The sequence below is a fragment of the Grammomys surdaster genome, unplaced genomic scaffold (assembly GCF_004785775.1).
Source record: "Grammomys surdaster isolate TR1022 unplaced genomic scaffold, NIH_TR_1.0 146, whole genome shotgun sequence".
NCBI classification, from domain to species: Eukaryota; Metazoa; Chordata; class Mammalia; order Rodentia; family Muridae; genus Grammomys; species Grammomys surdaster.
The window spans coordinates 3,516,698-3,531,109 of record NW_021604604.1 but is presented as its reverse complement, the minus strand read 5'-3'; positions in this window follow the sequence as shown (position 1 = coordinate 3,531,109).

Sequence of the window (14,412 nt, the reverse complement as noted above, 5' to 3'; positions counted from 1 at the left end):
CAATTTCTTCTTTAAAATCCAAGACAGGAAGCTGTCAGGAGCAGACAGCTCTAATCAAAATGAACTTTAATGCAGAAATGTTTGTAACATCAATTCTGTGGACTTCTGACATTTTGAAAACCAACTATCCATGTAAGGCAATCTGGACTGTTGTCTGTTAACTCCTCTCAGCTATTTCTAAATAAAATATAGAAAACACCCTAACAATAAACTCAGAGCCATGAATTTGCTATAGGCCCTTAACTCACAGACTAACCATCTTAAATAAGTTAAAAAGTTAAAGAAGGACTGGGCCTAAGCCTTGTATTCCTAATGTGTTATATAGGCACAATGCCTATGAGAGTAACAATATTAATCTCACTTCTATATCAATAAGAAACTCGAACCAATGAAAACCTTAAATTTGAAATCAAAGTAAATTTTGTACCATTTAAGAAATTATAACTTCAACTTAATAACAATTACATAGATTTCTACCAATACATTATGGCTATGCAATAAATCCTAGCTATTCCTCCCTGTTCCAACAAAACCACTACTTTTCTCTAGAAGGACAGTCCAATATTAACCACCTCAGCCCCCAAGCCCAGGGAATAGGGCACTGACTCTTCATTAACTTCTTCAAGCTGGTTACTGGTGTTGAGATATTAGAAGAGGGGTGGGGGGGAGAATAAATTGATAAGCCTCTGATGTCTGCGTCTTCACTGCATCCAGCTGAAATTCCAGGACATCAGAGGTTTGAGCAGGTCTGCTCGGCTTGCTTGATGAGTAGATACACCAAGGCTGTGTATTCTGCAATATACAATTCTCAGAACAAATTTTAGTATCATGATATTTTTTGTTTGAATTCTGGAATCTTCTGGTGGCCTGTCTCTATCATTTCTAATCCATATAATTCTGGGAGTTTCTATGAGGGTGTGCTCCCACCATCCTCCCATTCCCGCCTTCCTGCTCTCAAATACCCCAACACTAGGAAATCCAAACTATCAGGCACCAAGGCCCTCCACTTCCACTGATGCCTGACAAGGCCACCCTTAACTACCTATACATGTGGAGCCATGAGTCCTTCCCTTTGTGGTCTCAGGCTGGAGGTTTTAGAATGGCTACTCCAGCTTGTTTCTTAGGACCATTTGCTTGAAAAATTGTTTTCCAGCTTTTTACTCTAAGGTAGTGTCTATCTTTGTCACTGAGGTGGGTTTCCTGTATGCAGCAAAATGCTGGGTCTTGTTTACATATCCAGTCCATTAGCCTATGTCTTTTTATTGGGAAATTGAGTCCATTGATGTTAAGAGATATTAAGGAACAGTGATTGTTGTTTCCTGTTATTTTTGTTATTTGAGGTGGAATTATTTTTGTGTGGCTATCTTCTTTTGGATTTGTTAGAAGAAGATTACTTTCTTGCTCTTTCTAGGGTACAATTTCCCTCCTTGTTTTGGAGCTTTCCCGTTAATATCCTTTGTAATGCTGGGTTTATGGAAAGATATTGTGTAAATTTGGTTTTGTCATGGAATATCTTGGTTTCTCCATCTATGATAGAGAGTTTCGCTGGGTATAGTAGCCTGGACTGGCATTTGTGTTTCTTAGGGTCTGTATGACATCTGCCCAGGATCTTCTCACTTTTATAGTATCTGGTGAGAAGTCAGATGTAATTCTGATAGGTCTGCCTTTATATGTTACTTGGCCTTTTTCTGTTACTGCTTTTAATATTCTTTCTTTGTTTTCTGCATTTGGTGTTTTGATTTTTATGTGATGGGAGGTATTTCTTTTCTGGACTAGTCTATTTGGAGTTCTGTAGGCTTCTTGTATGTTTATGGGCTTCTTATTCTTTAGGTTAGGGAAATTTTCTTCTATAATTTTTGATGATACTTATTGGCCCTTTAAGTTGGGAATCTTCACTCTCATCTATGCCTATTATCCTTAGGTTTGGTCTTCTCATTGTGTCCTGGATTTCCTGGATGTTTTGTGTTAAGAACTTTTTGCATTTTGCATTGTGTTTGACAGCTGTGTTAATATTTTTTTATGGTATCTTCTGCACCTGAGATTCTCTCTTCTATCTTTTGTATTCTGTTGGTGATACTTGCATATATGACTCCTGATTTTTTTTCCTAGGTTTTCTATCTCCAGGATAGTCTCCCTTTGTGATTTCTTTATTGTTTCTGCTTCCATTTTTATGTCCTGGATAGATTTGTTCAATTCCTTCACCTGTTTGGTTGTGTTCTCTTGTAATTCTTTAAGGGATTTTTGTGTTTCCTTTTTAAGGGCTTCTGCCTGTTTACCTGTGTTCTCAAATTCTTTGAGAGTGTTATTTATGTCCTTCTTAAACTCTTCTATCAGCATCATTAGGAATGATTTTAAATCTGAATCTTGCTTTCCTGGTGATATGGGGAGTTCAGGACTTTCTAGTGTGGGATAACTAGGTTCTGATGATGCCAAGTACCCTGGGTTGCTGATGCTTATGTTCTTGCACTTGCCTTTCGCCATCTAGATCACCTGCCCTGTCTCTTACTGGAGCCTGTCTTTCCTATTATCTTGGTTGTTTCAGAGCTGTGTGGGGTGGGTGTTACTACTAGGGTTAGAGCTGGGGCCCAAGATCTGTTCAGTGCTCCAGCCCAAACCGGAAGGAACCGGTGCTCCAGGCCAGGAGTGAATTCCTGGGTCCTAGTGGGTCCCAGTTACTCCCTGTTTGGGGCAGGTGTTGCTGTCTCCTTACCTAAGGTGCTGCCCCAGTTAGAGCTCCTGGGAGGCCCGCTTCCTCTGGGTTTTGTGAGATTGGGTGCAGAGCAGCCGCCAGGGATCTGCTCAGTGCTCAGGCCCAGACCAGCATGTGTTGTATCTAAACACATGCATGTAAGTATAGGTACACATAAAATAAATAAATATTTTTTAGAAGAGCTTTTTTAAAAAAGGACATAGCTTATGAAAAGAAACTGAGTGTCTCTACCACTTCTCTATAAAACCATATGCACTGAGGTGCTTTCTTCCTATTTAGTTTTGCACCTGCTTCCAAGCCAGACCCACTTATGTAACCAGAAAGAAGATGATCCTAGAATGTTGAAAGCCAGTCCTTCTCTATGGTTGCAGTTTCATCTCTGGCCATGAATTTGGGTAATGGAGCTTCACAAATATAAAGAGTCCTCATGGTACCATGCAAGAAAAGGAAGGTAGAGGAATGACATTATTGACTACTTAAAAATTGGTTATGCATTAGAGATGCCTGCACACACAAACATAACTCTCTCTCTCTCTCTCTCTCTCTCTCTCTCTCTCTCTCCCTCTCTCTCTGTGTATGTGCATGAAAGTATGTGTGTGTGTGTGTGTGTGTGTGTGAGAGAGAGAGAGAGAGAGAGAGAGAGAGAGATTGAGAGAGAGAGAGAGAGAGTGCATACAACATTTATATTTTCCTGGCTCTCATTTGATTTTAAGTACATGATAATGTAGACTTGAATAGCTTCTTAATCTGCTTTCTTTCTTTACAGTCATTAATCTATGGATGAGAAAGTTCTCAGTTATATCAGCTTTCATGGGATGCTGTGAAGACTGTAAATGGTTTAATCAGATGAGTTTCCTCCTGTAATAAGAACCGGGTATACAATTTATGCCCAATGAATGCTTTTCATAGGTGGGAGGGTAAGAAGGAGAGAAAGCATCCCAGTATTTGTCTAAGTTTGCAAAACTGACTGCGACTGAGGTTTATGGATGAGTATCGTTGTAGAATGTGATAGATGCAGTGTTTTCCTTTAGCGGAGGGTGGGCGTTGGGATGAGTAAGCATGAAAGTAGGGAAGAAAACATTGCCAAGCTAGAGATCAAATTATACAGGCTCTGCCGTTTCCTCCTGGAGCCTGCTGTGGGGGTGTGCCTCAAGAACCTTCCTCTTCCAGATCAGTCTCTCAGGAGCACACTCTTCCACACAATAGAAACCCTCATTCCCACTTCGAAGGGTGTGGCTCCCGTCTCTTTCTGGCTCATCCTTTGTACTGAAGTGACTTTCTTTGGAGCTAAAAGCATCCCAGACATTTTCAAGCACCTGAGGGGTGAAAGGTATAATGAGGGCGGCTCTGCCACATAGCTGTTTTAGTGGTTAAAGATAGAACAGCTGAAGCCTAGTCTGGCCATAGCTTTGTGACCACTTTGCCACACCCAAGTCTGGAAAAGTGAAATGGCCCTACAATATTAGTGAAGAAAAACTGAGGCCGAGTTTTCTATGTCCTTCATAGACTATGACTTAACATGTCTGGATGTGATGAAGAGCCTTATTAACAAGGAGTTTGAGTCAGTTCAGGATATTAATTCTTTTTAATTCTACACAAAACTCTTGGGGGGGGGGCTTGTTGCTTGATCAAAGACCTCTAGAGAATTATGAATTGAATAAAGATGCCAGAGCACCCAGGAATAAAATGAGTCAATATAATCATGATATCTATATGCCAAGGAGACTTTAAGACAAGAGAGAGCTGAATTTACTTTAACCAAAAATAAAATGTTGAGTACTGAAAGTGTATTGCGCTGCACTGCACTTATTGAGCGCTTGTGAGAGCTCCACTCAGGCAAACGGAAAGGCACTGAAGCTCCAGAGCTCAGCTTTGTGTACACTCTCCCCTGCGAATCCCAAACCTTCTACACCACAGCCACTCTTAGAGCTACATATAAAGTCACGCTAGAGGTACAGATAGCTGTGTGCCAAGCACTAAACCATACAGCCTCTGAATACACAAACATCACTTACATTGTGAGCGGGTACGTTTTCTTGACAACCCTGCCCTCTTCCAGAGGCCTTTATCTCAGTGAGTAATCCCTTCTAGTCCCCGGTTACCCGTGTGTGACACCTTAGCTGCCCTTACATCTCTCACGTTGGTGTCTCTGGTTTCCTGTCATTCACCAATCTTATTGGTTCCAGATCTTGAATCTCTAGATCCATCTACTTCTCTCTGTTCCTCTCTACTCTGCTACTACTGTGTCAAAACAAGATTTCTTTTACACATCCCTAAACTGGATGTATGGCCTCCTCATGTACAGTAACTGTTACAGTTTGGATAGGAAATGCCCCTCACAAGCCCAAGTCAGTTGAATGCTTGGTCTCCAGGTGGTGATATTGTTTAGGAAGGCTGAGAGAATGTTAGCAGAGAGGGGGGGTCTAGCTAGAGGAGTAGATACCTGGAGTCAGGCCATTCGGTGTCTTTTCTCTCCCCATTGCTCCTACCTCTCCCTCTGCCCACCGTTCTACCATGATATAGACAATGTTTGTACGAGGCTTCTCTTGTCCCACCCCAATGCTCTGCCTCACCATGGGTGTGAAATCATCGGGGTTAAGGTCTATGGACTAAAGTTTCTATAGCTGTGACCCAAAATAGCGTCTTCCTCTTTGTAAGTTGTTTATGTCAGCCTTTCTGTAACAGTAATGGGAAAGCTACTAACACACTAAGTAACTATGCAACACACAATCTGTCATAGATTGAAACCCTTTGAAAGATTTCTGTTTCTCTAAAATCATCTCCAACACCCCCGGCAGCCTGCACCAGGCTGTGCATCAGTGGTCAGTTTTACATGTCTCCTCCCTTTACTCCCTGGCCTTCATCCCAGCCGTTGTAGCCCTGGTAAGCTCCTCGCATGCCACAAGCCTTTGTATGTATTGACCATCTGCCTAGATGGCTCATCTAGGGAACCATCTCTCATTCCCAGATCTAGGGTAGCAGTAACCAGCATGGGTGTTACTCAGATATTGCCTCTGGTTGGTAGTAGTCATGGGAACAAAAGTTTCCCAGATGGTACTTTGTGTTAAATATCTGAAGCTGATGGGCCTTAGCACTCTCCCAGCAAGGGCAAGGACCCTCAGATCTTATCCTCACCACTTCAGTCACCTGCCATAGAGACTGTAACTGTTCTCCCTCCAAGCAGAGTAAACAATCTAGGAAAGTCTCTATCTCCATTCCCCCCTGTCTCCTGTTTCCAAGGGAGAGGAAGTGTTGCTACGCAGACAGGCCAGCAGGACTCTGAACTGTCAAGTGTCGGAGCACAGCCTTTTGTTCAATCATGTATTTATATGTGTTGACTTGAAGCAGGATTTGGGTGATAGAGGTAGACGGAGAAAGGAAAGGGATGCTCCTTGAAATGGCAGCTTCCTGTTCCCAGGAGATTGAGAAGGGAATAGCTGGAAGGCACAGATGGGTATCTAAATAGGACCAACAGGAGAGAGAGGGGGACCCAGCCCTGTAAGACACCGAAGCCAGGCTCTGCGGAGCTCACTCCAGACTCATGACCTCTGCCATCCTAAAGGAATAATACAGTCACTTTTAATCTCTCATTTTCTCTAATATCTTCCTAAGCTCTAAGGTTTTTGTTTGTTTGTTTGTTTAAGACCATGAATAAGCTCGGAAATCCCCCAGACAAGGGCCAGCACCCCATGACTATCTTTTCTGATAGCTGAGAAAAGGCATCATATCCTTCTAGCTCTATAGTATATGGGTGGGTATGAAATCGATACCCAGTAAGTGAAAGTTTCCTGAAGAATGAATGAATGAATGAATGCAACAATGTGTGAAAAACCAGCCAGTCATCCCAGAAGAACTGAAGAGACCCCTAAGCAACAACATAATAAAAAACGAGGATTCAGGCATCAACCCGGGCTTAGGAAAACCTGAGACGAGAGACACAGATATCCAAAAATGCCACCTCTGCTTAGTACCTCTGACACTACATGCAAGGTTTTGTTTGTTTGTTTCTGAAGGGGAAGGCTTCTAGGGCTACCCTCACTTTGGATAAGCTACAAATGTAAGGTATGCCACAAACTCTTTTAGAGTTGTTCATTTGTCAGGGGGACAAATAGGGAAGTTATGAAGGCACTGTAATTATGGTTATAGGTCTATTGTGGTAACAGACACAGGCCAGAACCAGTTAACAAAAAAATCCTATAAGATAAACCTGGGTCTGGGAGGACCTTGCAAACCGAGATCCATGGGACACGGATCTTTAAGGACATGTCATCTCACTTGCCCCATTTTCATGTGTGTGTGTGTTTGTGTCTATGTACACACACATGCACACACTTACATACATACATACAATACACATAGGCCACAGACATGGACACACACATGTATGTGCACACACATGTGTGTTTATTTATTTATTTATGGTTCTATCAACATGCTTATTTGTTTGTTTATTTTGCTTTCTGTGAACCTCATGTTATAATTTCCTATCAAGAATGTAAAAAGGCATAGAGAGGGGCAATATTACTGATTATGAAGATAGAAGGCAATGCCACAACGAGGATTTAATTCCGACAAAGAGTACAACAGTCATCCTACCTGTTCCTGAAGATTTCTAGTTCCTAAAGTGTTGTAGATGCCCCACCCCTTCGATCAAACCACAGTACTAAAAATGTATAAATAATTCAAAACTGAGTGGCAATTAACAGAGCCAAAAAGATTATTCATCTGGTTTTATTTAAGAATTAAATTATCCTGGAATTCATTTTTTTCCTAGCACAGCAGAGGCATGATTTACATAAAAACGGATATGCTAATTAAGATTAATCTTGGAACTCTGCTGTGACAACGCTCTGTTAATAAACAGATATTTTGTTCATGTTATTTTCTGGATTTGAAAGTTCACAATTAGATAGTATATTTTCCCCCTGGTTTTCCTTCTTTGAAAAAAAAAATCAAACAGTATGGGGTGAAAAGTTAAGGTGAAGAAATTTGTCTCATCAGAAGGTGATGTTTTCTAGCTAAACACAATGTTTATCCATCACCATGGTTTGGCTATTGTTCTCCTCCTATGGGTCCGTGTGTTGTGAGGTTGGTCCTTACAGTGATAATGCTATGAACCCTGAAGAGCTAGGGCTTAGCTGGAAGTCCTGAGATCACTGAATTCCTGACCCAGGAAAGGATTAAGGCATTTCCCCAGGGAATCTCTTTTGGTTACTTTTCTATTGCTGTGATAAGACACCATGACCAAGGGAACTTATAGAAGAAATCATTTAATTACGTTTATGTTTGTGGAGTCTTAGAGTCCATGATGGCAGAGTGAAGATGTGGGGTCAGGAACAGGTGAGAACTGACATCTCAGACCACAAGTATGATGCAGGGAACACACAGGGAATACTGTGAGTTTTTTGAAACCCCAAAGGCTGCCCCCAGTGACACACCTCCTCCAACAAAGCTCAACCTTTAATCCTTCCCAAACTGTTCTATCTACTGGGGACCATATTCAAACACATAGGTGCTTTTCAATCAAACTGCCGTACATGCCCTTGATAATACCCAACACAGTTATAAAAGGGGCAAACTGCTCCCACTTTTCCCTGGACTTCCTGGTTTGAGATATTGCTGCTGTCTTGCTTGTATTATGACTCTCTGTGCCACAGGCCATTCATAGGGCCTGTTCTGTGCTACCGCTCAGATTTCAAACCTCCAAAATCATGAGCCTATTAACCTGTTTGTGACATGAGTAGGGACAGTGAAGTAGCTAAGATGCTCAGAGTGCTCTCTATTATCCTGCTGACCTAGGCTCAGCCCCCACCATTATCTTGTAGAAGCAGAGAACTCACGCCGATGAGTTGTCTTCTGACCTACATGCTTGAGAGTTTTCCTACATGTGTTGTATGTAGTTTATGTTTGTTCTTATGAACAAATTGCTTTTGTCCTTCTGGTTCCTTTAACAATTTTTGTCTTTTTGGCTTTTGGTTTAACTGCGGTATATCTTGGTACATTTTCTTCTTTATTTCCAGTGCTCATTGATTTGTTAAAATGTCTAATTCTACAGATTTATAGTCTTTATAAGATTTAAATAAATATTTGAAGCTATTTTCTCTCCAAATATGATTCTATTCTCCCTGTCTCCTGGGAACTCCAACTGTGTGTGTAGGTGCCTCATTGGGTATCTAAGTGATCTACTGTGACCATCCACTCATTGTCCAGCCATCCTTCTCGGTTTTGTATCAGAGTTCCTATTTCCTGTGCCTTTTGTTCACTGATCTTTTCTTCAGTGAAGTCAAAATGGCTATTAATTCTACCTGGCACTTTTTAAAAATTTCAGATGTTGTGTTATTTTAGCAAGAAGAATGCATCTGCAGTTTTGTTTCTTCCCTCACTGTGCTAATGCGTCCTTGAGATTTTTTCTTGAGATGTTTTAACAGCAATTTTTACAGCCCCTTTCTGCTCACTTCACTAGCACTCTCATTTGGGCCCGCTTTTGAGTGACAGGCGCTTCTCTTCATCTACATTACATGCTTTCTTGTGCATCTAACACATCCGTCTGTTGGGTAATGGGTGCTATCAACATTATGTTGTTGGTTGTGCAGAGCTTAATGGAATTTCTGTCTTGGCCTCTGAAAGTTTGGTAGTTGAATCTGCTGCAATAAACAGGCAATAGACAAGTAGGAAGAAAAAGAGTTCCTATACACACCAAGATAGGGCGGGAACTGAGTACACAATGATTCAACCGTGTTTAGAAGCTTCTAGATCTTTTGTAGAGAAGAAACAGATGTGGAGGTGTAATTATTTTTAATGGAAAGAATAAATGATTGGTGTGTGTGTGTGTGTGTGTGTGTGTGTGTGTATGTGAATGAGCCTACAGAAAAGATAGTAGCCCAGGACAGAGTCCATCTGGTTTCTGGCTGTGGTGTTAATTTTAGTCATCTTTCCTGTGAGCTAGGCGATCCTGTTTGATGAGACAGTGATGAAGGTGCTCCCCCTCACCTACTTCCTCCCTTTCTTCCTCCCTCCCTTCCTTCTTCCCTCCCTCTCTTCCTCCCTCCCTCCCTCCCTCCCTTCCTCCCATCCTTTCTTTCCTTCTTGCATGCATGCTAAGTAAGTGTTCTAGCCCTGTGGTTTACATCCAGTCTTTGAGGTATCATTTTTTTCCCCTGAGTCCTAAGATGTAACTGAATTTTTCCTAAAGCTACTTTTAATGCCTGTGGATTTAGTTGTGACTGACAGGCAGGGTCTTGGTGGCTCAGCACACCCATCTGATGCCTCTTTGCAAGCTTTAGGAAGGCAGTCTCAGCTGCCTCTGATCCGTGCTACTTTAGCATTGTCATCAACCTGGAGGCTTTTGGTGATCTCCACTGAGTGTCGCAGTGTTTTAGTGTATGGTCCTTCCATACTAGCTAGCTTAAAATGACAAAAACAGAAACAAACATCTCCCGGCCCTATATGAGGTTTGGTGACTTCTTTGTTTACAGCACCTATACATAACTCTCTGCACAATATTTAGCATAAAGTAAAAAACTTGACAGAGCAGCAATGGTTCAAACGGCCCCTCAGAATCTCATATGGGCACTTGATCTCCTACATGCTGACGACATTTGGAGATTGGGGTTTTGCAGATGATGAGGATTGGGTAAGGTCAGTAGTGTGCGGGCTCCCCATGATAAGACTAACCACTTTATAACAGGATAAAAGCTCTAAGCTGCTTCACATTTGTCCTGTCTCTCTGAGGAGACCCTCTGTCACACTGTGCTGCAAATCAAGGACCACATCTGATGCTGGGGCAGTGGTCGGCACCTTGTTCTTGGACTTCTTAGCCTCTAGAATGAGGAGCTAAATAAACTTTATTCGTTGTAAATGACTATCTCTGGTATTTTGTAATAGGCATGGAAAATGGATTAATATAAGACCTTCATTAATGTAATTAATTGTAGTATTAATAGAATTAATCTAATATAATTAATCTAATGGGTTTAGGGGTGCTAGCTCTATGAAGTTTCTGCTTCCTTCATCTTCTGACCTCCAGGACCTACTTCCATTGCTGTTTCCAAACTCCAGTTCAGGTTTCCTGAACTCTGCTTGACCCCTTGAATCTTATTTCAGTGTGGAAACTGTCTCTGCACAGAAACAGTGATGGCTATCAGTTTAATTTCATTTATTGTATTTCATTTCTTTCTGATATCACATTGCTTACTGTTTTTCCAATGCCCAAACCCTCCAGTTTCTTATATCGTTCAGTCTTCCGGTTGTTCATGTCTCTGTCAGTTCCAGATATTTGATCATGGTTGAAAAAAGTCTATATTTCTCTAGATTGTATTGTTGGCTCATCTGCATGAGAAATGAACAATGTGAGGACTTGGATGCACGAACCACTTTAAGACATTATGAGTTAGATCTTCTTGCTACTGTTCAACAAAATGCATACCATAGATACATACCATACAAAGACCAACTCCGTGGCTCAAAGTGAAGATGTACACTTATTATCTTGCTCTCTATCTCCAAATTGATCTCAGCAATGTAGGTATTGCTTTAATTCAGGTCAGTTGTTCTCTGTTCACAGGGGGCACTTACATATGATCCAGATGTGCCTGACATGAGGGTACATGAGTACTTCCTTCTCTCCGGTAACTAGTGGAAACCAGTTTGCTAGTGGAAATTTTATTTACAAACAAACAAAAACACTACCGTTGGTTGTGTGTTGAATTGTGTTCCCTTGTAATATACAACCAAGTTCTCACTTCTGGAATCCATAGAGGTGATAGTGTTTGGAAATAGATTTTTTACAGAGGTAATAGAGTTAAGACCTAATCCAATGGCTGATACCTCTATAAGAAGAGGAAATTACCAACACAAATAATGTGAAGAACTCTCTATGAAAGCAGAGATAGTGGGGCAGAGAGGTAGAATAGGAAGATAGAGGCAGAGAATGGGGTGATGCATTCACAGGCAGTGGGTTCCACAGACTGTCAGTAACCACTGGACATTGACAGAGAAAGGACGTTTCCCTAGAATCTTCAAGAGGGCAGGATACTCAAATTGAGTTTGTTCTTCTAGCTCTCATGACTCTGATCAAATTGTCCTGTGTCTGGGCAGTGGTCTTTTTATCTTGTTCTGGCAACCTTACAAAATGAATGCATAGCGACAGGGGAAGGGCACAGTGAAGAAGTAGCTTCAGGGAGCCTCTCCAGACTGGAACATCTATTGAGACTGAGTCAGGAATCCACTCTCCAGATACCAATCTAGGAGCTTCGTGCCATTCAGGAAAAGCCAGAAAAGGAAGGGCGGCAGCAAAGCATTTGAAGAAGTATAGCCAAAAATTTTCCAAAATTGTAAAAAGGTTCTACATATCTGGCTTTGAAAACAATAAGATGCATTTCTCATGCACACCAAGCCTACTACGACTCTGGGTGACCTCCAGAACAGCTGTCATGAGGGTGACAGGTCAGCAGGATCTGCTTCAGTTTGCAAGCCAGTGTCCTCCCCACCCTGTCTTCAGCCTGGCCTCAGCTCGAAACACTTATCACATGTCATCTTCACCCCAGAGCTCTGTCTTCATGGCAGACACAGCATTGATTTTATTGGTCTGTTGGCTCCCCTGCTGGTCCTTATCCTCCCCCCCCTTTCATTTTATAACAGTTCTTTTATAAGACAAATTAATTTTAATTATTTCATTAGCACATATTTATTCATGTACAAAACAAATGGGTTTCATTATGAACTTCTCATAAGTATGGATCTTTGAACATCCCCTGCTGTTCTCCTGTCCCTTGTGCCCTCTTGCTGTCTCCTTATTTTCAAACAGTCCTCCTACTCTCACACTTTATTTTGAGAAGTCAGATTCCACGTATGAGAGAAAACATTCAGTGTTTCTCTTTTTGAATGTAACTCATTTTGCGATGAGTGCCAGCTGCATCCATTTCCCTATAAAAGCATAATTTTATTATTTATGACAGAATAAAGATCCGTTGTGTATATTCACTGCTTTTTGAAATTCACTCATTTTTATTTTGGAAGGCACGTAAGCCAGTGCCATAACTTGGCTCATGATAAATATTTTTTCTGTTCTTAATTCTGTCTACCTGTTTTCTGGAGGATCGAACCTGTGACCTTTTCTTTCTCACATATCAAAAAGAATTTAAAAATCAAAGTGAAACCAATTGAGAAATCTGTCATTTGAATTGAGAACATATTTTAATGTAAACTAGTCTAGGTGAGGGCCAGTGTCCATGCAGTGTAGTAATAGGTATAGTTTTATAAGCTCCATGGCCTAAACCATAATCACAGGAGGAATTCAGTGCCCATGGTTTTCAGAAGAGGAATTCTTTGTAAGTTGAGAGACATGAGCTGCAACCTGTCTGAGGAGACAGACTTCTCTTGATCTTCGTGCTGGCCAGGTATTTTCACAGTGATGGAAATATGAGAGAAGCAACTTAAAGGAGAAAAATACTCTTTTATCCGTGGATTTTAGAGGCTTTAGTACAAGACTGGCAGGATCCACTGCCTTGACTTGAAGTGAAACAGGCCATCATAGCAACAGGATATCTGTGGTAGAAGAGTGGGCTCCTCATCCCATGGAGGTAGGAGAAAAGAAAGAGAGAGACAAAAAGGGACTAGGGACAAACTGTATCTTTTCAGGACCCTCCCCTAGTGACACACTTGCTTTCATAAAGATCCTACTTTCCACCTCTTTCACATAACACCACCAGCTTCAGATTAAGCCTTCACTCAAGATCCTGTTGGATACTTCCAAGCCCAACAGCCTTGCTGAACACCCTGAGAACCACAGCCTACTTGTATTCTCCCAGAGTCAAGCCAGAATCCAGCAGAGGAGAACTCATCACCACCCCAAAGGAGTCTGGGTTTGCAGATTTTGCAAAACCTGGAAGACAAAGAGCTCACTCTCTCTCATGCTAAAGAATAAGCATAGCTTCCCCAAGTTACTCTTGAGGAGGTAACAATAGCAAAGTTTTCACAGTGGTTTTCTGGTGTCTGGATTCTTTAGAATGCTTACTAGAACATCCAGGGAGGAACAGATTTCCTTTTTATTCTCACAAAGGTTGTTTTTGCAAAAGTAAAAACTCTGTCTCAGCTCAATATGGCTTATCTGGCAGGATTTTCATGTGGCAGTATCAAAAGTGGGGCTATTTCTACTCTTGATCCCCAGTCACTGAGTTTTTCCACGACAGAAAAGACAACTCCCAAAGTTGATATTTTTTTTCTTTAGCTTCCCTCTCCCAAAAGAGTGGCAAATGACATCTGGTGCAACTAGGAGGATCCTTTGTCATGATGGTGACCTTGAAGACACCTTCCTGCCCTTGTTCATTAGCCATCCAATATCTCTTCTCAGGTGAGACGACTGGTATTCCTGCTTATGTACCTTCTAGAAACTGATCTCTACAGACAGCAGTATGATACCTCACTGGGTGCTCAATTTGCTCTTTTCAAATATCAATATCTTTTCAGATATCAATTATAGATTATCCATAATCAATATGAATATGTCATTTTTTAAACATCAGAATATTATCCAGTGAGTAAGCTATTATTTATTGAATTAGTCCCTTCCTGATGAACACGTAATTTTTATTTCATTCCCTTGAAATTACAGACAATACTGAAGTAAATATTCTTGAACATGTGTAATTTTCACATGTGTAAATAGGTACATTTGATATTTGCTAATAGCTATTTATTTTACA